Below are 22,585 nucleotides of genomic sequence, written 5' to 3' on the forward strand. Positions count from 1 at the left end.
AGGAGTTGCATGTAAATCAAGAAACTGCATGTAAATCAAAAAAAAATCACGAGGTACATGATTTTTTGGCCTTTTCCCGAGTCCTTGGTCTTGGAGAAAAAGTCATAAGTCTGTATTTATCTGGCCTTTTATTCACAGTACAGGAAACCAAAGAGCTAAACCGACTCCCACAAGACACCTTTAATCAGTCTGAGACATATACAGCCGGTGGCTTCTGTCGGTACAAAACAAGGAAGAAAGGTCTATTTACAGCACTAACTGTTCTCATGAACCCAGTTTTCAATCACTCAATTCACACTACAGGCACCAGAATTTTTGTATCCTAATAATAATTCTGCAGAATCTCAGAAGGCTTTTTTGTTCAGACCCTGCTAACTTTCAAATTCACAAGCTCATTCAATCAGAAAGAATTCTTCCTGCCCTACAACTGAATGTGTTCTTGATCAGAAATGAGCAATCACTGAAAGCATTGTATAAAATCTTTTCAGGGTGGGTGTACTTCAATTTGACCAATGGACCATGGTGGAGCACCACTTTTATATCTTGAAACCTTTATGACTGCTGCTAGAGAAATCAGAGCTGCAAGGCATCATTGAGTTAAGCTAAAACATCCATCCCTACTAAAGGAAAAGGATGGGGGGAAGCAAGCCCTAGCGAGGTCCAACCACAGAAACAGTTTTGCAGCCTTGGTGATTGGAGCATCTCTGACACTAACCCTTTCTCCACTCTGGTTCCCAGTGTTACCGTGAGCAGCACAAACTTGCCACGGCTCAAGGAAACACAGAGAATGGAATGTTATTCCGTTACTCACAACATTATAGTCCTTACTTTTCTGTATATGGGATTAATATTTCTGCCTTTTAGCATAAACACACATTATTCTGCAGTATGGACTGCCCAGGGGCACCGCACAGTTGGTGTAACACAGCCATACATGCCATCCCATCCCTTACTGGGATTAGTGGCCGACCCTGGACAACTGGAACGTGCAGGCAGCTTGACTGCAGACAGACTACCTTTGTAAACAGTGTGGACGCATGAGGTAAGCTACAGGATTCTCAAATTCATGCTGAGAAACTGATTCAAGAAAAAGAAAACTCCCTTGCTGATAGTAAGAATTCAGTACAGAAGAAAAGCATGTAACAACTCTCATTTCCAAAATAGGCACCTGAATTTCATGCACTAAATTTCTAATTTAATGAAGGATATTCCTAAAAATATTTAACAGGATCACCACAAGAAAATAAACAGCAATCTATGCTGAAGTTCAAGTTTACAAAATTAATAATACCAAGAATATTACATTTTTCTGGTGTTGAAAGCGTATTTATAATACACATAGGCCATTAGGGAAGCAGTATTTGTAAGCAAGTATTAATCTCTGATTTAAACTGGGCCACGCTGAGCGTGGCCAATTTATATACCAAGAAAAGTAAATATGTTTGATATCTCTTAAAACTATACTTCAGAATATACTACCTATGGAAAAATGAGAAAACACTTTCAGTAGCAATTATAAGCATGAAATAACACATAGCTACTGTACGGTATTTTTTAAATTAGGAGTATCATCTTGCTTATTTTCAGAGTTGATACAGTTCAATATTGGGTTTTGTTATACAACGTAATCCTGTCTGAAGAATTTGAAAATGGCAATTCGAGGTAGACAGCCTTATTCAGTGGTAAACAGCATGTTCATTTTCTGTTCCTCAATGAGTAGTTTCAGAATCATTACGTTACTCAATTCCCAAATGTAAAAACTTTTGTGGAATATTACAGCATCACCAATTATGATTCAGCAGCCTGATATAACTGAGTATGTTCACCCAGCATTTACACAATTTAACATGTGACTCTTGCTGATGCTAGTGGAAAAATCAATGGATGATTAATATTATGGAAATGCCAACAACAGTCCCAGGATTGGACTGAGAGGGTTGAAAATGAATTGCTGACAGCAGGCAATACTCCAGGAAGATATAATAGTGAAAAATGGACAAAAATAGCAGTTATTCTTGCTGAACTTTATTGACTATCAGGAAGGAAGGTTTACACACTGACTAAGGAAAAAGAGACAATCTACAATGTGGCATAGAAAAATAGCTGTAACAAAAATGCTTTTAGAAAGACAGGAAATAAACTTACTTATATAGTATTCATCTGGAATAAGTGCAGCCATAGCTCAGAAAAGAAAGTACAATTTTTAGGTAAGAAAATAACATTTAAAATGTCTCATCACATATAGTGAAGTTACAACTTTTATGTATTTTTATATAAATGCTCACTTGAAAGCTGCATATATTTTAAAAATGTCCACATATTGATAAAAGGATTTGGGTTTTATTTTCCTATCCATAATGCATCTATAAATTGATTCCGGAAAATCTGTTAGTTTTTTTTATTTTCATTTGTGCTTGAAATTCCATGGGTTTACATATTCTCCTTAAAAATCACTTTGACTTAGTAGAAATAGACAAAAAACTCATGCGGAGTTAGCAAAAAATATGTCAGTACTTTGCATTCTTATTCATATCTGAATAAGCATATCTTAAGCATTTCTTAAACTTTCAAATAATTAGATACCAGTTCTCTAGGGTCATCTGGGAGCACATCTTCAGGTGTTAGAAATTCTCATAGCTTGACTCAGGCAGACTTGAAAGAGCCGACTATTTGTGCTAAAGTATAAAAGATAATCAAAGCATATCACATAGGCCAGTTGCGCATAGCAAATCTGGTAAAGTAGAAAGCATTTTGTACAGAATGATACATTTTTTCCAGAAGTAATTACTGATACCTTTCTACAGAAGACCCAAAAGGTTTTACAGCAGCCTATGTCAACTGCTGGTAGAAGGAATAAAAAGACAGTCCGGAGGGAAGCCCAAAAGCCCTGTGCTGGATCCTTATGCTTCTTTATAGCTTTCTTCCTGATTATTTGGAGAACTTTTAGGGTTTCTTTTGCAGTCAGCATGGCCTGCCAACTCCTTGAGAGGGAGACCTACTGTGCAGAGTTGGCTTACTCCTAAATATAGTTAAGAGTGAAGTGAAACCTGGCTGAAAATGGTGAGAGTTACAGGACAATTGTGAAAAGGAGTTAAACTTCCTTATGAAATACAGATAGTTAAAACAGAAGAAATCCTTGGCCAAAACCAAGCCCTGTAGAAGACAGGACTAGAAATGTGAGCCCTGTGTTTATTCTGCAGAGCTTTTCTTAGAGGAGAGATGCAGATAAAAAGGGTTTGGTAGCCTCCAAGGCAGTTGCACGTGCCAAAGAGAACAGACCCATCCCAGACATAATGGAGACGGCAGACTCGGCATCAGTCAGAGAAGCATGTGCTCTATTATGACCTCATGAGTCAAAAAATAGGGAGCTTTTAAAGTAAAGTGGTGCCTGGAAGCAACTTTGAGCAAAGAAGGGTTTTTATTCCTCATAGTTCAGGAAGGCTACGCTTTATGTACTTCCTCTAAAGCAAAGCATCACATTAAAAAAAAAAATCTAATAGAACATATAATAGTAATAAATATAAAGAGATGATGTCTTTGATCAAACAGTTATGTTACTTTTTTCTTCATTGCAGATATTGCACAGCAATGATTTCTTCATATAGCATATCTATAACATATCGTTGAAGAAGGGGTTTGTAAACTGAAGTGCATAACAGATAACAGCATTAGACAGGAATTCAACACCTCTGGGCTTTGACTACAATACCTTGAGGTTGAAAAGAGGTCTTTAATTTAGTATTCTCCACTTGAAATATAGCTGAATTTGCTAATGGAACTGCCTTTCCCTCATTAATAACCCTAGGAAACACTTCTATGTAACAAAGAAACCATGCAATCCTATAGTTCTCTCTTCACACTGTGGTCACAGCTATCTCTACCTAGAACCAGCTGGAGTTGCCAAGACACCTCTACTCACTCTGGTGTCATGTTCTTTGTAAACAGAGAGCATCTATCTACTTTTGCATTTAAAGAGGAACCTCCTTTTGCATTTGGAGAGGGTTCATTTCCAAAAGGGGCAGGCACTCTTCCGTTCAGCTCCCTGACAACAGATGTTGAACTAAGCACATGCTTTAAAAAGCATTAGCAGCTGGGGTCAAAATGCCTGTTCATGACATGAACTGTCATCATACGGTGCCTAGAAGCGTCACAGGAGCAGTTGTAATAATTTATTTCTCAAGTAGCACTTCCGACAAATACTGTTGGCAGACGATGTTAACCCTCATAGAAAGTAAGGCAATAAAGACACTAGTATTAATACTTCATCAAATCTATCTGCTAAATCAATTTAATTTAGTTATAAATATGTAAACCCAGACTAACCATTTTTAGTGTGATTTATCTAATATAGTAGAATATTTCTTCAAGCAGAAGATTTTTTTTAGTCATGCTTGTTTAAAGAAGATATGTTCTTTTCTGTCTACAAGCTGCCTCCAAAAACCAATCCCTTATTTCGTTGTTTAGTTGACTATATACCTGACAAAACCTATTTTCTTCATGTTGTGGTATGGGCATTGTCATTTCATGAATGTGTGTGGATACAACTCATTAGTTGACATAAGTGAACCAAGTGTAAGGTTGTACTGTATTCAGAACAAACAATATGAAAGATAACATTAATCCAAAAAGGGGACATATTATTTAATTCAATTTTCTCTTACAGTACATGAAGTGTGGTTGCAGTGCGGCACATTTTTCTTCATTTAATTGCACATATTCAGTTTACTCTATAAAGATCAAAATTTCTTTTAGGAGCAGTAGAGCTAAGTAGTCACTAACCTTTTAAACTATATTTTAAACTAAAACCAAAACAAACCAACCAACCAAAACCCCTTAAAAACCACCTGTTTCCCTACTTCTCTTCCATTGCTCTTTTCTTGCATTGTTCTAAAATCACCATATGAAAGCGTTCAATATAATTTTCTCTTCTCTTTCTTTGAAAAGGGCTCTCTGCCAAGTTCAGATGCCACAGTCTCTCCTGTTGAAGTTTTTGACTGCTTAAGCCAATTACTCAAAAGATTTTCATTCTGGGACATGCTCCCTAAAATTGTCTCTTGCTGACAACTGTGTTTATTTCTCCAAACCCTGGTTGTATTGTGCCTCCAAAAAGCATTACTCAAACTTCTTGAACTATTCTCTTCACTGTGCATGTTCTCCAGGCTTCCATTTGTTTTTGTCTTTTCATAACCTCTGCCTCTAATGTTCCTCATACCAGCAGTAAAGAGTGAAGGTGAAGGATGATGTCTGAATTAATGGCACCGTTGAAGACTATTCCTTTAGAATGCCATGAAAGAGATTTGCTCAAAGGATGAAATACAGAACTAGAAGATGGATTTAAGTGACAAGCTCCGACTTTTATGGAGACTGATGGTCCCTAGCCTTTCATATAATGAAATGGTCTTCTGTGAGAAAACTGTTCAAAACAAAAGGCATGTAATCTTCAGGTATTTTCCTAATTGAGCCGTGCAGTCCAGACAGTTGCTGAGATTTCCTTCTTTGAATTCAGGGAATAAGTTGAAAGAGGTGTCAGCTTAATTTAGGTCTATGACATACTATTATTCCATTTTACACAAGTTCTGTTCACGCTCTTTCTCTAAAAATTCAAATTTTTCTCCATAAGCTTAAAAGATCTGTACTGGGACCAGTATTGTTTAATATCTTCATCAGTGACATAGACAGTGGGATAGAGCGCACCCTCTGCAAATTTGCAGACAACACCAAGCTGAGTGGTGTGGTTGACACGCCTGAGGGACGGGATGCCATCCAGAGGGACCTGGACAAGCTCAAGAAGTGGGCCCTTGTGAACCTCATGAGGTTCAACAAGGTCAAGTTCAAGCTCCTGTACCTGGGTCGGGGCAACCCCCTAACATCAGCACAGACTGGGGGACGAATTGATTGAGAGCATCCTGGCACAGAAGGACTTGGGGGTACTGGTGAATGAAAAGTGGACATGAACCAACAATGTGCACTCCCAACCTAGAAGGCCAACCCTATCCTGGGCTGCATCAAAAGCAGCATGGCCAGCAGGTCGAGGGAGGGGATTCTGCCCCTCTGCTCCGCTCTGGTGAGACCCCACCTGCAGTACTGCCTTCAGCTATGGGGGCCCCAAAATAAGAAGGACATGGACCTGTGGACCTGCTCCAACAGGAGAGCCATATAATGATCAGAGCGATGGAACACCTCTCCTATGACGAAAGGCTGAGAGGGTTGGGGTTTTCAGCCTGGAAAAGAGAAGGCTCCAGGGACACCTTATTGCAACCTTTCTAGTAATTAAAGGGGGCTTATAAGAAAGGTGGAGAGAGACTTTTTACCGGGGCCTGTTGCAATAGGACAAGAGGTAATGGTTCTAAACTAAAAGAGGTCATATTTAGACTAGGTATAAAGAAGACATTTTTTACGACGAGAGTGGTGGAACACTGGCATAGGCTGCCTAGAGAGGTGGCCAATGCTCCATCCCTGGAAACATTCAAAGTCAGGTTGGACGGGGCTCTGAGCACCCTGATCAAGTTGAAGATGTCCCTGCTCGTTGCAGGGGGGCTGGACTAGATGACCTTTAAAAGTCCCTCCAGCCCAAATTATGCTATGATTCTATGAAAATTCATATGCCTGTGAACACCAGATGCTCAAGAAACAGCTTCCCAATCCTGGCCTTTCTTATGCACCATGATGCTAAAGGTGGTGAACTTTATATAGATTATACTTAACAGCATTACCTAAATAGTAGTAACAAAACAGCGGTAACTTGGCATTGTGTCTTGCTATTATCAGACATCAAGCTTGACATTAGGTGCTAGAATAGGAATTACTTTTCTCAGGACTGTCCTTAAAGGGAGCCTCAGATAGATGGAAGCACCCTCCCTTAAGAAAGGCCTACAACAGAGGCAAAATAATTAACATTCAAAAATCTAGGTGTACAGCAAGTTTGCTTGTACGTTTTCTTTCATTTAGTAAACGAATTCCAAACCCTATTGAACAATTTTCCACTGTGGTTTCATTTGGACAGGTCCTTAATCTAGTTTATATACTTATTTAATATATTAATACAAATTACAAAATTTTGATGTGTCTCTATTTTTTTTGTCTATATGAAAAGTGAGTTTCTGTGCCTTTGAAATACTAGTAGGACAAAACAATGCATTTAAAAAAAAAGTTTAGTTCTCTCTGATAGGCAGGAAGGGAGCCAAGGAGAGCAGAAGAATCCGCCACCATATGTTGTTCTGACAGTGACAAAATCCTGGCATCTCTTTGCGTTTGTTTCCCTACATCTTCATTCCAAGACAGTGTGAACTTATCTGCTGAATGTTGCAAGTTGTTAATACAAAACCATTGGTAATGGCCAGCAGAAACAATTATGGCTATAGGAACCCAATTACTGGCAGTTGCAATGTTATTTACAGTACATTACAATTTAATTAAACATCTGCTTGCATTTATTCCTAAACGAAAGGACTGTTACTGTTGTGTCCTGAGAAAATTAAACAGGAGTGAAAAGAGATTCCACACTGTCCTCATAAGAAATATATGCAAACGGACCCTGTTTAAATCAGCTTTTGTCTCGCCAAAAACAATATGCCAATTTTTACCACTGGTTTATCTCATACCTTGAGTCTCCTATATAAAAGAAGGGCAAGAGATCATAACAACTGACACTTGGGGAAGATTAACAGGGAAGACAATTGAGTGTTTAAATCTCTAAAACTGCAGAAATTATTTCATATTTTTATCAAGGAATTTTACAGTACATTAAATTATGAAGAGGGGTCATATTTTGGCATTCTGTTTTTGACAGTGCAATAGCTCTGACCAGTATACTAAACTTTCTGAAACACACCTACCCTTAGACAAACTACTGAGAGCAAAGACATTATGTTTTCTTTGATTATTACTGGATTTTATGAAAGTATAATATGGCACAGGATTGATTAGTTTTATACGCCATGCCTTCACTGGTAATCTCAAGAGACAGTTGGTTTTGGAAGTAAGTTTTGGGTAGTGAAGTTTGCAGTTATTAAAAAGTGATTATGTGCTACAATCAGACATGATTGTTCTCAGATTTTTTGTTCTCAAATATTAGATAGCAATTGGGTAATACTGTATGCGACAAAAAAAATCTTTGTAATAGTATTATGCCCCCTGTATAGAGAGCTATGTATATAAATGTATATGTGTGTGCATGTGTATGTGTGTGTGCCTGTTTAAATATAAAACATTTCAACTATTTGTTTAAATTAGCCAAGAATTTTCTGGTTTGGAAATATTTTTTTCAGAAGAAAACAATGCTTTTATAGATATATGAAAAATATTTGTCATTTTGGTCAGGCAGGCAGCGGAAAGGAGCTCACTTGAGCAGGGAGACACATCTAAGGACAGACGACTGCATCAAGAGCAGCAGAGGAACATGGCATACACGCATACTTTGCAAGCCAATATTCAGTTTTTCTTTGGTACTTATGGAATCATGACACTGAACTGCTTTGCACCAAGGATGTTTTTAAAATTTACAAGTCTGATTTCAGCTGAGTTTAGGTTTAACAAAGTCTTTACCATATTTGACCCATCTCTTGATTGCAGGTGGTGAGCACTGCATCATGAACTAACTTCTGGCTAGCAGGGGCTATATTTTATGACAAGCTATGGACATTTACAGACTTATGTGAGGGATTCATATTTAGGAAACATTTGAAACCCTCAAGAATCAGAAGACTCTAGGGAAGATTGCAGACAGCCCACCACCGCACATCACTTGGTTTTGGTGCCAGGTAGTCTTACCTTAAGCATGCTACTGGGGGTCATGGGGCGGGAGGCAGGAGAATAATTTGCATTTATAGAAACATTTTTTTGGTTCCTTTTTCATGAAGATATGTCATAGATCTCAAGAGAATACATTACAATATTGGAATTGTAATCTAAGTAAAGTTTCCGATAAATTAAAAAAAATCCAAAGTAAAAGAAAAAACATTTGTTGCATATTAAAGCTGAAGGGGAAATTCAAATTGTAACACCTGGCCAAGGCACCCCATGCCAATGCTCACATGGTTGGTGCTGCAAGTGTATATAAGGAATTGGCTAGTGACGCATCTTTGCAGACTCCTTGTAGACTGTCCAATGCAGTGTTAATTAGTTTTTATATATATATATTTAAGCAGAAATGCATGTTTAATTCGCCTCAAGGAGTACTATAAAAAATCCCCAATGAAGACATCATCTTGTTCTAGCGCTAGACAGTTCTGCTTGCATCTTTTTGATGGCCCTTTTCCCGATTAGATACTTTTTTGATGTTAATAAAGGAGATCGGAGCAGATTATCCAGCAGAACAGGCCACACATTTCCTAAGGTTTATCCTAACCAGGGACATAAACATCACTGGAAGTTTTTTGAGCCCCAAGAGGTCCAAGCTAAATACTTCTGGAAGCTGAAGAGCTGTAGGGTCTGTGCTGCCTCTACTGGCCATTTCACTAGAGGGGCAGACAGGAGACATGAGTAAAACTGCATTTGAAACTAATAGGAGACATCAGAAAAAAGGGAGATGAACAAATCTGTGGCTTCACCTCCTTGCAGGAGGCATCAGGGTCAGTAGTGTCTGAGTTTGCTTGTTAGGAGTTTGCCCTAAAAGTAGAGAAGAGTTGGGGTATTTACTACAAACCACTCATCTCCCTTTTGTTGCCTGAGTGAGCAGCATCTAACCATTCCTTATTATACAGCGAGATTGGGAGCTTTGGTTGTCAAATGTTAACAGATATATCCATTAAATATCTGGTTTTTATTGAAGTTCATCCTTTCCAAAAGTCATATAGGAAATAATGAAGCTATTCTAGGAAATAGTTTATACAGTAAAAGCAGCAAGATAAAAGCTTACTCCTATTTACTGCTAGAGACCTGTAAGATTCTAACACTTAGAGTGTTCATAATCCTCTGAGTTTAATAGAATAGCAACAAGAAGTGTCATGGATATCTTTTTCATTAATTACTTTTTTTTTAATTACTTCTACATCCATTCAAAACCCTCAAATGTTTTGTTCCCCCACCTTGAATTATCAAATCTCCTTCACATTTGACAATTGTGTCCATTGGTTACAAGTGTGTTCTACTGGGTAACATCATACTTAGATCATCTTATTGTTGGGTAAACCTTAATCAGCGTGTTTTACACATGCCTGAGTATGCTGGAAGAACCTAGCTTGACTTTACTGGTGACTTTACAAGGCACAAGGTGATACTGTTGTTAAAACAGCCCTATTGTCTAGTTTTAAAAGAACTAAAATGAAAACATGAATGCAATAAATGCTTAATTCTTCAGAATAATCTATTAGATTAACTGATTAAACTATACAAGTTTTTGCTTTCTTTTGTTATTAAGATCAAGGCCCAGCTACGAACCTAACAACAAGATCCTGACTTCTGTTTTCATATTTCCATAGTCAATAATGCTACAAAATGTAATATCATCAGCAAATGTAGTCAACATGAGGAACGTGACAAGGCAGGTAATTGTGGGCTATAATTCAGCCAACTGCTATCTGTCATCAAGGCCAGACAGAAACTGAAAGATAGCTCTCAGCACTAACACAAGGTAGAGATTTTGTTGATTAGCAACACTTTGCCCACAAAAGACACATCAATTCTTTGTAAATTGAGGCCTGCCGAAATACTCGCTGCTTTCATTACAGGAAGAACCAAGCTCAGTCCTAAAGGACATGCCTCTAGGCTTTAGGTGAACAGTAGCAGATGCATTTCTTTAAAAGCCTGTTAAATGACTAGCATACTGCCAGCTAGCACCTTTCCTTTGTCTATAATGTTGTAGCATGCTGCTTAAAGCCTTCCCTCTGCCCATGAGCTTTTCATTTACACAACCTGAAAAGGATGACACCACGGACTTCTCCTGAAAGCCTCAATAGATTGTTATCTACAAAAAAATTATGTCGGTACCTGAAATAGAGAAAATGGCCCTATATGTTCAGAACAGAAAATATTTGAGTATCATAAATGCCACACTACGAAGCCTCACCCGAGTGTCTGTTTGTTCTAGTGGTCACTGTTCATGCAAAATAAAACCAGGTAGAACACATGACAGTTTTGTCTCCTGACTCCTACAACAGGCTAAATAGGCCTCAAGCTGAATTTTCTCTTCTTTTCACAAGTGATGTCTTCAGATAAGCACTATAAGCTTCCCTACGTTGATCCACTGAAGGTACTCAAGCAACCTTGATGGATCAATTTAAGAAAGTTTAAACTACATTGCTTGCACCACCTCTCTGGTGCAGATAAAGAAAAAAAATTCAAGTAATAAAGAGTTTTCTGATATTCCGAATCTTTTGTAAGCATGAAAACTTACTTTTTTTTATTTTAAAAAGGAAAAAAGATGTATTATACTCGCAGTGTCCTGTAAGTTGTAGAGTTTCTTATCACAAAAAGATTTATATTCCATGATCTCAAAGATGCATTGCTTTTTACAGATGCTGTTGCAGCTGGAGACACTGGAATGGTAAATGGTTTGCCACATCTGTAAAAGAGAGATAACTGGTTTGCTAAGTATTTTTACGTGCAACGTAATGGATCATATTAATCACTTCCAGGCTCAAGTAGAGATTTAAGAGGGCTTTCACCTAATATATATCACCAGCTGTACTATATCATATAGCCATAGGGCACACACTAAAGTGATCTTTTGTGCATGTTTGTATGTGTTCACACATGCATATTCACACATGGATTTGGGGGAAAGAGGGTGAGGAACAGAGGAAAGTAACTAAACCATTTCTTCTGAGCCTTTTGATTCTTTTCTCTAGGAAAATGTTCACCTGCTCATTGCTGTCTGAAAACACTGAATCATCTTAAATGGGATAGAGGCTTACAATATATTATCCACATGCTCAGCTTCAAACCTGGTTCAGCCTTGGGAATGATGTAGGGTTATTATGAAATCCTTCTTTGCAGCACTGTGCAAGCTTTCTGTGATTATGTTTTTTCCTGTAAACAGAATTTCTAAATTTAAATGAGTGATATTTCAACAGTAATAATATGATAATACCCTCATGATTTTGAAGGGTTTAACACTAACTGGTCTGTTAAAAAGCTTTCTTTGCAGAGTAAAAAGGGCTTTCTGCAATTACTTGTGGAGTCCCCATAAAATTTGAAAAAGGAGAGTGACATACTGTCATTGAACTCTTAATTCTCATCCTGGCAGTTTTCTCAGCTTTTTTTTTTTTTTTTTTTTTTTTTGTGTGGAGTCAGTCCTATTCCTGGGCGTACTGCAGTAATCCATCTTAAAAGCTGTAAATATCTAAGATCAAGACTGGGAGGCAAGAGGAGGGCATCGTGGAGATAAGCCAGACTCAATGAAAATGGAAAGGTGATTTTTCGTTAATACCACTATTCAGATGTCTGCAATAGAGATGGGTCAGATAAGTAGACTGAGGTTTTAAACTCTTTTGACAAGTTAAAGTATAGATGGCCCTTGCAGGAGGGCAACCCCGTTCCTCCCAGAACCTCAAAATGTTTTGCTAGTCCTCCAAGAAACCTGCCTGAAGAATAATTTGAGAGACTACCTTCTCATTTAGGCACAAATGTTAGTGTTGGTTTTTTTCCTCTGCAACATCAGAGCAATTAGGGAGCACCTTTCCCTATTTCCATATTTAAGATGTTGGTTTTGATCACGACAGCTTTTGCAAGCCATTTGGCTTATTCTCTACCAGAACATTTTGCAAGCAAGAATTAGTCCTAGGAAAGGAAATGAGAATGAAAGAAGGAAGGAAGGGAGAGGAAAAGTCATGGGATGTTGACCTCAGTCTCTCAGTGTAAAGCGGAGGTGTCCTCCTGTCACTGTGACTTACAAGAAGCTTTAAGAGTCCCAAGAGATGTGGGATCTTTGGAGAAGTACATAAACATTACAGCTATGAAACTTCAGTCATTCCAATCACCTCCTATGACAAAATAAGTCTCTGCTGTGGTGTTAGTAGTAAAAATGCAACAATTCCCACCCATCGAACAATCTTTAGTTACCTTAGATTAAGGAACAATACCTCAGACTAGTTTTGGAAATTGAGATTTGTAGCACCTAGCTGAAATCCTCAAGGGAGACTTTGATTACAACAATGCTTTTTCATTGAGTGCTTCTGAAAGGCTAGTAATAAAGAGCTTAAATTTAAACATTGCACATCGAGAAACACATTTATACTAAAATATAAATGGAGGCTGTGAAAGTGGCTCAATTGTAACTTTTGGAAGAAACTAAGTATAAAACCTGCTGCTGCTAGCCTTTCCTACTTTTTGTATTCTATTCACCTCACCTCCATACTGGAGTTCTGTAACTTTATACTGGCCATATGAGTTTGGGAGTACAGGGATATGATGCTTTGAATTGAGCTTTGATAGGTAAATTTTTCCATTCCTCCATATTCGCTCATTAGCTTTTGGATAAAAAAAAAAGTACAAATAGATAGATAGCAGCTGTGAGACAGAGCTTTGGCTAAGTACCACTGAGAACTAATGTTCTCAAAACCTCCCCGAAACAGAAACAGACAAAATAAGATTATGTTAAAAATACTTTCTTTTAAAATAGCTCTTCTTTTTGTTTTGGGACACTGGGTGCGTGGGTCTTTCTTTCCAGAAGTGCAATTTGTATTTCTATAGAGACAAGACAGGAAAGGCCTCTGGAAGCTGAGATAGGCAAGTGACATTTGAAAATAGGAAATAATTTGAATGAAGAAAAAATATTTTAAAATAATGGGAAATTAGCCTTTTAAAACAGTTTTTACTTACTGAAAACAGAATATAAAATAGATTGGGTAAATGTCAAAAACTTAGCTGAAGAAGAGATATCTTTTGTGAGCTTGATAGTATGGCCTTCTCAGCTGTTAAAGTCCCTCTTAGGAACAATATCATACCTTATTGTACTGATATAACAGAACCAATCCAAAGATACGGTGTCAGTGTGAAATGATGATTTAAGCTGTGTCTAAAGTTTGTGATGGATTTCTATGTACAGGATTTGAAACCTACGTTCCTGACAGTAATATTAATGTTGCAAAGGATTACAGATTTATAAACTGTCTTAGACAAAGTTACATAATCAAAAAATAACACAGTGATGTTTGCATCCATCATACACCATCTAATGTCACTGAAGCTTCCCTGTACTATCAGTATTAAAGCTATTGTTTTAATTACTGGTTACATGAACAGCTACTGCTTGCTGATATGAAACCTTATTTTAGTAAAAGTAAAAATTGGTCATCTTGAGGGGGTTGCTTTCCACATTTGGTTGTGTTTACAACATTTTCCCTCTATCCAAGGTCAGAGACACTAGCTATATCTTCCACTTTGTATATAGATAGTATTCAAAAGTAAAATAAACTTTACAGATTTATTCCTGATATTTTGGTCCCTATACAGCTACACCTAGGATTAGTCTTGTCCCAAGGTTGGTGGGTTTGGTTGGGTTGAGTTCTCTGGGGGTTGGTTGGTTGGGGTTTTTTGAGGGAGTAGTTTTTGCAGAATTTCATTATTACTTGGAGAAATAAGGTGGACTGCAGAATTATTACATGATTTAACATTACGTTTACAGGAGTATCTTCCATACAGTTGAACCTTGCTTCTGCAAATACAAATACTTGCAAGTGTGCTCTGGTTCAAGCATAGAAGTTATCCAATGGACCAACCAGAGACTCAAGTTAAGCACATACATTATATTTTCTAGGTCAGATACATATATATGGAAGGAAAATATGACAGTGATCCAAAATGAGATACATTTTTATACAAACTGTTTTTAATTCAGCTACTGTGTCTTCACACTTAGTACAGTGTTTTTAGCAAGAAAATGCTACCACCTGTTATAATAAGGTTGCAAGAACATTTTCATTACAAAACTTTCTTTTTACATGTTCATAACTTGCTGAAACATTCAATTTTTTTTTTTTTTTTTTTTTTTTTTGAGTTAAACCTATGCATTGCCCAAAGGAAATAAAGGAAAGATTGTTGAAATGGTTTGCATTTAATAAGGATGAAAAAAATATGTTCTCTAGGCATGCCATGCAATAACCATAAATTTATGAGTAAGGCTTTTAGTGGTTTTGACCCCAGGTTATCTGAGAAAACTGATGTTTAAAGATTAGAAAAGTTTTTTTTCATTTTATTCTGAATTGTGTCATGACAGTGCACAGTTAAAGTTGTTAGGCAGCATTAGACTATGCATACTGATTAATTATATTAACTAATTTATTTAGAATATAAACAAGAATGTTCCCTTATTGTAATGATTGCTTGTGGGACAGGTTAGCTGTGGTCCTTAGACAGCATCCAAGCAAGTGTTCATGTTCTTTCTGAGCAAAAACGTACATTTCTAAAACATATTCCAATCTTCATATATTTTTCTCAAAGAAGTAGTGTCTGCCACTGTTCATATCTGCTGAGAATCAAGAATAACTTTTGAGCTTCAGACTCAACAGATTTCGTTGCCACTTGGTATTGCAACTAACTTCAGTATAACAAAACACAAGCAGCTTCATCTCTTTATACCTCTGTTTTCCTCACCTGTAAAGGTGTATTAAAGCTTTTCTACAAGAGGTGTGAAATAACTTTCTGTGATAGCCCCCATGGAAATACTTAGATGACTGAAAACTGTTTACTCAAATCACAGTCCTGTAGATGGAAATAAATCCATGTGTAGTCTAAACTTCTTTAAACAAAGTAATGAAGTGCTCAGAGGACTTCTGAATACATAAGTGCCCTACAAGGCCACAAAATCACCTATAGTCAAAATATTTCACAAATCTGAGTAAGCAACGGTGAGAAAATAATTCATATTTAGGGAATGCTTGGAGCAAAACTGCCTTCTCCTGGACACAAAGAGAAATCACAAAGCAAGACAGCAAAAAGGGAAACTGTCTAGATGGAAATGTAACAGTGGACTAATGAAAGAATGGGCTGAAACATGAAGTTTTTAGGAAACCAGTCAGCACTGTCACCAACAGGGGAAACACTTAGTGCTCAGCACACTAAAGAACCTGGAACTAAAGAGCCTGGAAAACCCCAAAGTTTCAACTGGGTTATTCAGTACAATTTCCATTACTTGTTAGGATCATGTGGACTTGTTCACCAGACACATTCTTTGCTTTTCTAAGGTTTATAAAGTTGTATGTGTCTGATCTCCTCTGCTTTCTTCTGGTGGCATGTTTATGATGTTTTTATGTGTTTGGTCTTTTGTTCTAAAGGTCTTTTAGTTTGTTGGGGAAAAGAGGATTTTTCTGTGACTGTAGGGGGTGGAGGGAAGGTTTTCTGATCCTAAGGGTGAGATTTATCTTGCCCAAATTGCCTAAAATCCTCTGAAACTTAATGTTTTATCTAAGCCAGTCACTGGGGCTCCTTTTATCAGTGATGAGACATTTACCTGATTTTAGACAGGGTTCTGAAACTGGTGAGGTAACTTACCCTCTGGAGAACTTGCTTGCTCATTGACTGAAGAGGATTGTGACTAGATGACACCTTAGAGTAGACACTTAACTTTCCAGTGTTTGAAGTTATGACATTATGAATCTGGACTGAAATTATGAAAGTCTTGCTATGAAGCTGTCTGAATAGATAGTTGTGATTGCAAGGGAATAGACTGAGTGGCAACGTCCATACCAATAAGCTAAATGTGTCAGGATATGGCCTCTGTGCCTGAGGTCTTCTGATACAGTAGAATCTATATCCACACAAGCAAACATGCTAACCAGCAAAACATAGGGGTCTTATTCCAGAATTAGCATATTAGTTTTCAAAAGCCAACTAGTTCACATGCTTCTGTGACTCCTCTTATAACCAGCTCATCTGCTGCACACAAGACATCACACCACATCACTACCAGCGCTCAACACAGACATGGGCAATCTCTGATGACCAATCTGTGCCACATCGTGCTGCTTGTGATATACGTAGGTGTGACACAGGATGCTCAGACTCCCAGCCCTGCTCTTTGTGCTCCTGCCAGAAAGACTTTAATGCCTTATGAGTCCTGAAGATGGATACCTCTGTCCCTTCAGGCCAGGGCCAATAGTGCCATCGTTCAGGAGTTCAGTCTTGCATGGTCAAGCACATGTGTCTTTCGTGTAGTGTTGCAGAGGAATCGTAATCGTAGAAGGGCTGAGGTTGGAAGGAACCTCTGGAGGTCACCTGGTCAAACCCCTTGCTCAAGCAGGGCCACCCAGAGCGTGTTGCCCAGGACAATGCCCAGACAGCTTTTGCATATCTCTAAAGATGGAGGCTCCATAACTTCTCTGGACATCGTGTGCTGGTGCTCAGTCACCGTCGCAGTGAAAAACCGTTTCCTGATGTTCAGATAAAGCCTCCTGTGTTTCTGGTTCGAGACCATCGCCTCTGGTCCTGTCACTGGGCACCACTGAAAAGAGCCTGGCTCCATCTCCTTTGCACCCTCCCTTCAGGTATTTATATGCATCCATAAGATCCCCCTGAGTCCTTTTCTCTAGGTGTGACCAACAAACCCCTAAAATGCAAGAAAGCCCAGAGGAGATGGGCAAGGGTGATGAGCCCACAAAGCCCAGGAAATAATGTACGGTGTGACTGACCACAGCTGTTGCAAAGCAGCTGACTTTCTCATAACAAAGGGGATTGGAGGGCAGCCTTTCTTTTAGATAAACACATATGGCAGTTGAGTGGATCAACCGATGGTGTAAATATTTCTCCCCGAGTTCATTAAAAGAGTGCGAATTTCTCCCCGAGTTAGCTAGACCAGCATGAGGGGGAGTGTATATGTATGTCAGCCAAACACAGAGTATAAAAACTAAACAGCTAACAAAAAAAATTTCAAAGTGAGCAATAGGTTTGAGCTGGCTTCAGCCCACATATTCCTTCCCAGCACTGGGGACATCCAGCATCATGACAGGGAGCATATCATAGAGACTGGGAATGAGAATCACACTGGTATGGTGATCAAACTGTATATTGCAATTGCTATAATTTCCTAAGCATAACTTAAATTTGTACTGTGTTTTCATTGTATTACTGTTAAATCAGAAATCCCATGTAACAAAGATCTTCAGATAAGTAAATCTGATATTGAACATTATACCCTACACATGTAGAATATCTAAAAAAGCCTGTTTGGAGAGTATTGAATTCTAACACTAGGCTAAACAGTCTCGGCTCTTTTAGCCTTTCCTTACGTGAGAGATGCTCTAGTTCCTTAATCAGGTCATGTATGAAAGTACAGTGGAGATCCAAACTCTCATATACAGTCCAGACCAACAGTGGTGGGTGAGACAGAGGCTGTCATCCTTATCTGTGAAGTCACTTATCACAGAAAAAAGATTTGAGATTTAGGAGATGTGTAAGCACCGCTAGTAAACACATCATAAACACGATGAGAAGCAGAGAGTGCTTCAGTGTTCAAAGGACCACCTTTGCAGCTGTCAGAGGAGCTCGCACAGAGCTACCCAGACTTGTGGCAAGCTGATCCTGGTGGGTTGTCATTACCCTCTGGGGCCTTGCTATCTGTCCGTCACTCACACTAGTCCATGGGCAACCAGTTTGGATCAGTAACTCCGCTGCTGGTAGGATCATGCTGGAGGTTAGTGAGGCTGCCTGACAGTCTGCCTGTCCGTGTCTCACCCACATCACCAACACCACTTCCGTTGTGGGAGCTTCATGTGATCATCATTTGATGTTCTCCACTAGGCTTCTGTCAGCCACCACCGGTACTCTCCTTTTACAAGCTCTTAAGGGACACGGTGGTTAGCTATAATGGTTACAGCATCTGAGATGCTCCATTCCCTGGGATTGAGCCCAGTGGGGGCATCCTCTGAAGATCTGTGGTACCAAGCGTGGCAAATAGCGCTTACCCACTAGGATCCTATGCCATGCAGCTTTCCCTGGCAAAACTATGGGCTATGCACTGTCCTTAATCAGCACCCTCAAGGCCAGGAGTTTCTCGATCAAATCTATATTTGGATGGTTGACTGCACAGTGATGAATTGGACAGACAAGCTGGATGCCACAGTCATCAATCAGCTATATGCACAATCACTGCCTGTTGCACAGCCTGGGCTGAGGACACTGGCAAACCATTTCATTAGGCTCCTTTAGTCCACCCTGGCCTCACTCCCATCCTGTGACCTGGTAACAGAGAAGGGAGACACGTGCCTGCGTCCATCTGTGACCACTGGGCTCAGAAAGTGTTCTGGCTCAGGCTTCATCCAATATAATGCTTCTCTAAATATCTTGTCATTTTTATGATTGCGCAAAAGTCTTTCACTAGACTTTAACATTTATCTTTATGAAGTGTTGCATGTCCTATATACAAGTTGTACAGGAAAGGCTTTAGCATAAAATAGAGTTTATATTCATAGAAGTATTCTGTTGATTGGATTACTTCATGTTAGAATTAATGTAATATACCAAAAATATGCAGCTTTTTTTAAAACTTAGATCTCATTTGATTTCTACATTGTACTAAGTTCCATTCCATTTTGATATAGTTATTTTCTGTAATTTCATTTATAATTATTTTAATATTTAGCTTTGCATATTTCTCTAATTTCTTAAGAAAAGCAAGATAATTAGGTTATAACTCCCTATAATAAGCAAGATAATTAGGTTATAACTCCCTAGAATAAACAAAGCAATCAACACATTCACGTAACACAGTAGTTTTAATACATTTTAATCAGGTAAATGCTGTGACTTTTGAAAGTGTGTTTGTAGAACTTACTGTATTCATGAGTCATGTGTTGTACACCCATATTATGTGTGATAAGATGTATCACCCTAAAAACAATGCTGTCTTGGTCTGAGTCCACTTACTCTACTATGAATGCTGTAGGCCAGAAAAATATTTTTACCAGGGAAGGCTAATCATAATGGTAGGTCTACTGTTTTAGTTGTGAATTTGGATTACAAGACCTAATACAAAGCATCCTCAAAAGCACTGCTTCTTAAGAACAGGCAAGATAGCTCCATTTATCTCATGCAATAGGGAAACATTAGTCCCATATCTCTTACAAAGAAAGAAATGGCACAGTTCTGAAATCAGGTGAAGAGTGGAGATTGTGGGTAACCTGAGCCATAGGTGGTACAGACTCCTGAAAAATCTTATGGAAGCACCTGAAGAGTCATCTACCTTTTCTTTTTTAATAAATTAGGGACTATTTATTTTTTTAGTAATTGTTTTGTCAATTACACTTAGAAATCTTAGCACTCTATATCAGCAAAATTCAGAAGAGATTCAAGAAAACTCTGAAGATACGTTGCTTGAAGAAACTTTCCAATTATAAAAGCTTTGCCAGTTTAAATATGGGTGAATTTAAAAATTATTAATGCCCTTCAAAGTTGCATGAACAATGAAATAGCGTTCTGGTCAGCATGAATGGGCAAAGTTCTCTGGTTTACCAGTTGAAAAAAAATTGTTGATGGATAGCAGCTGGACTAAAATTAGATGACTTGTAGTTATTATTTAACACATAACCTCTAGGGAGAGATAATTGTGTTATCTTCTGTACTTTGTCTAACCACATAAGTGACAATTATCTGTTCCTCATTGAGAATTATTTTAATCTACCTTTTGACCAATAGCAAACCTCCCTCATTGATTTCTAGCACATTTTGCAGTACATCATTAAAAACCCCCTCAGACTATTTGACCCTGGAAATTCCTATAGCCATTTTGAAAGAAGTTTATGCTGTAGCTTCTCTACTTCAGTACCCGAGTCAAAGACATTACTTTTTTCTTTCCCTTATCTTGAGAAGTAGGTTAGAGAAATTAATTTCCTGTACTATTGATCTAGTTCTAATTATTTATCAAGGTGCAATTCACTTACAAGTTGGACTGAAAGCAATCCAGTAAAGGATATGAGACAAATTATCCAAAATTTAATTCCAAACTGCAGCTGCAATCAATGATTTATTAATTTTGCTTAAAGAGGTGAAAAGAAATGGGATGGTACATCCTTAAATCCCATTCCTGACTGTACACTATACAACTGAAAACTGGGAAGGGAAGGTTGGAGAAAAAAATAGGAAGGTTTTAAAGCAAGTTTGGGGAGAAAGATTAACTCAGAATGAATTAATGAAAAGCAGAAATTGCTGCAGAACTTATTAATGCAACGAGCCAGGAAAGCTTCATTTATATTAAAAATCCTTGTTTCAATTAAGTGAACCAAGGCACTAAAAGGCAGTATTTCCCTAAGAAACAGTTTGTAAAGAAATAAATATAACAGTTTTAAATGCTATTACTGCATTCTTCCACCACTGAGGTTACGAGTTTACAGTTTATGTCTGTTAAATATCAACTCTGAAGAAACTAAGTTCTGAAGAAACCAAGTTACCAAATACCCACATTACTAACAGTGTATGTTTTAGAAACCTTAAGTGAATGCAAAATGAAACAAAACCAGAAAAAGCTTAGTAAATGGTAAGGACTCAATGTAATTATTAAGAAAACCTGAATAATGTAGGTCATTTTGCTGAACTGGGGAAGCAGGGAGTCTTGCACTACTTGATCCAGCAGTTTGGTACTACCCTGGGTATTAGTTCAGCCAGAAAGAAGTTACTTTCTTCCCTGTACATTAATCTGCACAAGAGAGAGAACTGCAGTTACTCTGCAAGAAGAAAGAGGAAGAAGGAATTTTCTCTCCTTTTTATTACAAGTTACCTTATATTACTAAGGTAAGCATATAAAATTCAGATTTTGGGAAATGAATAAGAATCCTCACTAGGATATGCAGTAGGACTGCTAACCTGGAATGAGAGGAGTGATGCTCTGAGCGGCTAACAGACCCAGTTACATGGGCAGCACACAGATGCCAGAAGAGATACATGTTAAAAGCCAGAGAAGAGAGGGAACTGGCAGTGCAGAACACATTGCAAAACAGATGTAAAGCAGGAAGAATGCACAATGTCTGTCCTCTTGGAAAAATTGTTAGGACTGCCATATGAAATGGGGAACCTGTAGCTTTTAAAACAGTCTGTAAGTGGATCCATAGCTTTGGGGAGATATTTTGTCCTCTGCAATAGAGAGGAAACAAAATTTCAGGATATCTATGTTCAGCTTCAAAGATACATTTGAAACTACTTAACAAGACTTATGGGAGTAAAGGATTTTCCTTGTGTCATGGACATACCTCTTGATTTTCTTGTTTCCTAAAGGAAGAGTGTCATCCTTTAAGTAAGTCTGATGAATCCCTTGAACTATGTCAGAGATTTTATGAGCATAAGCTCCTATTCTGAAATATCTTGTAATTATTTCCAGGGATTCCACAGCCAAGTGGAACATAATGAATCGTATGGCACAGAATAACCTCCACAGTCTATCTTTGTTTACTTACACTTCAAAAAGAACACACACAAAATCAGCACCATGTAGCAAAATGATGAATGCAGTACTAAGATTCAGCTTTTTTAGTACTCAGCTGTATGAAATGATGATGCCCTAGATGTCACTTCAGCTATGCTTTATTGCATCAGTCTTTTTGTGTGCAAGTACTGATAATTCAACAGATCCGATGTGTTATAACAAAATTACATTCTTTGTGGAATAAAGTGTCAATCAACCTGAATTAAATATATAGGGAGTAAGAACTTTTCCGATTTCCAA

The sequence above is a fragment of the Accipiter gentilis genome, chromosome 27 (assembly GCF_929443795.1).
Source record: "Accipiter gentilis chromosome 27, bAccGen1.1, whole genome shotgun sequence".
Classification (NCBI taxonomy): domain Eukaryota; kingdom Metazoa; phylum Chordata; class Aves; order Accipitriformes; family Accipitridae; genus Astur; species Astur gentilis.